General features: G+C 37.2%; 1 protein-coding gene across 1 annotated transcript in view; it reads left to right on the top strand.

Moving 5' to 3' along the window:
• Positions 1 to 2,172, top strand: part of LOC107676088 (ceramide kinase-like protein) — a 42,053-nt gene that overhangs the window by 23,541 nt on the left and 16,340 nt on the right. The gene's annotated exons all lie outside the window — the stretch shown is intronic.

Below are 2,172 nucleotides of genomic sequence, written 5' to 3'. Positions count from 1 at the left end.
TTTGAAAAAAAAAAAAAAAAAAAGGGATATTTCCCAATTAGAATACATGGTGCCCCTCAACACTTCCATGGTTTAATCTATTGTTCAATACAACATAATGGGAATTATGGTTTCCATTAATTGAAATGGATTCCTCTAATGAAGACTTGTTAGGAATTTTTTTATCATATTTAAGGAATAACTGTGCCATTTTTGCCATGTGTAATCTGTATGTTCAATCAAATAATCGTCCATATGGATTTACATTTATCCACATATGAGTGAACAACAGCCTTTTTGTTACATGCGTGTTAGCCAGCCCTTGGCCATGAGTTTTGGGTCACATGACTCACCGCCCATCCATTTGCTTTCTCTCTAGTGTGGTATGTGTTGGGGGAGATGGCTCTGTAGCTGAGGTGGCCCACGGGTTGCTTCTCCGGGCCCAGATGGACGCAGATTCCATCTTCACGCCTGTCCAAGCAGCACTTCCTCTCGGCATAATACCAGCAGGTGAGGATCAGGGGTGGAAGAGGATCTCTTTCTCCTGCAGCTGTCCCCAGTACAGCCCAAAATGTCCAGCTCCTCTCAGGAGAGTGATTTCGGTCCTCGCCGAGTCAACATGAATTCAAAATTGACCCAATTTGCTTTTATTACACACGTCTCTGGTCTTGCTGTGCACAATTCATCATACACATTACATACACACGTTATTCTCAAAGTAAACAAATGTTTGTCTTTGTGAACTTATATCAACACATCTCCAGCTTTTTCCCAGATGATGTCACAAAACCAAATCTTTAACCCCTCCCCCTCAAACCACCTGGCTTTAGTACGTAACACCCACTTTCCAAAATACAAATTCCCAATGGTTATTCTTGTTAAATAACATGTTTCAGAAGCACATTAGAGTATGAAAGCAAATACTTCCATAATCTGTATTTTTTTTATGAATTAAAATAAGTTGAATAATAAAAATATCAAAATAATAATCAATATAAATTCTATATAGTTTGTGGTATTATTGTATCTATATTTTCATTAATTATATGTTAATTGTGTTATAATACTGTATTATTAATTTTAAACCAATTTTATTTGAATAATCTGTTAAATATTTTTAGTAAAAAAGTATTTTTAATAAAAAGGTAACTTTCGCCAAATAAATGCATCACTAAATTAAAAAATATATATATTTTAATGTACAACATAATACTACTACTAATAGTTTATATTATTCTATATTATTAGATTAAAACAAATTTTACTTGTATAATCTGTAATGTTTTTATAATTGTATTTTTTTATGTTTATTATTTAACTTTAAATAAATTATTAATACAAACGCTAGCATAACATGTCCTCAAAGCCGCAGAACAATTTTGAGGTACTTAAGTACCTTCATGGGGTATTTAAATGAGGAAACTGAAATAAAACCTATAATTGATAATCACAGCATGTCAAAATATGACTAGTAGTAAAATATGATAATGTATAGCAACAGCCTTGTGGGTAAAGCCTGTGACTTTTTATGCTTCATTCCGGCACTAAAACAGAGGCGTGCTGCCAACTAAAAATCAAATTCTGTAGTAATTTCGGTCTCTAGTTTCTGTGCTGTCAGAATGATTTAGTTTGATCGTGTTCTGAAACTCCTCTAGTGAAAACAAACAGGCAGCTCATAACGGTAGCAAGTGAGTGTATCATTATCAAATTGATTTAATCACAGTCAGGCCTCTGAATGGCCCACTCACACACACTGAGTTAATTGCCTTCAAGAGTGTCTGAAATGGAGCATCCGCCATTTGACTCTCCTTTGCTGCCTTTGAAACGGTTCCACTGGCCTTGGATCAGCGGCACAAAGCCCTGCGCATTGTCCACACTCACACAGGACTGACTAACCTCAAATTCTCTATTTTTTTGCGGGAATGTGGCACAAACCAACCCCAAAAAGCTGGCAAACTGGGATGGGAAGAGGAGGGGAGAGCAGGGTAGATGGGTACGGTAGCGGCCCCTACTTTTTCGGCCAAGAGATTGACCTTCACTTGTCATTTCAGGCACAGCAAAATGGAGTGCTGTTGTTAGGAGCAGTGGAAGCCCTCCAACTCCGCACTCACTGCAAACTGACCGTACCAGGGTCACGCTTTCTCTTCATTAGTGCTGAATCCCACGGGAGTATTTGTAAACAGTTTCCCGTCA

The sequence above is a fragment of the Sinocyclocheilus anshuiensis genome, unplaced genomic scaffold (genome assembly GCF_001515605.1).
Source record: "Sinocyclocheilus anshuiensis isolate Anshui unplaced genomic scaffold, SAMN03320099.WGS_v1.1 scaffold1932, whole genome shotgun sequence".
NCBI lineage: Eukaryota > Metazoa > Chordata > Actinopteri > Cypriniformes > Cyprinidae > Sinocyclocheilus > Sinocyclocheilus anshuiensis.
This window is presented reverse-complemented; position numbering and strand designations above follow the sequence as displayed.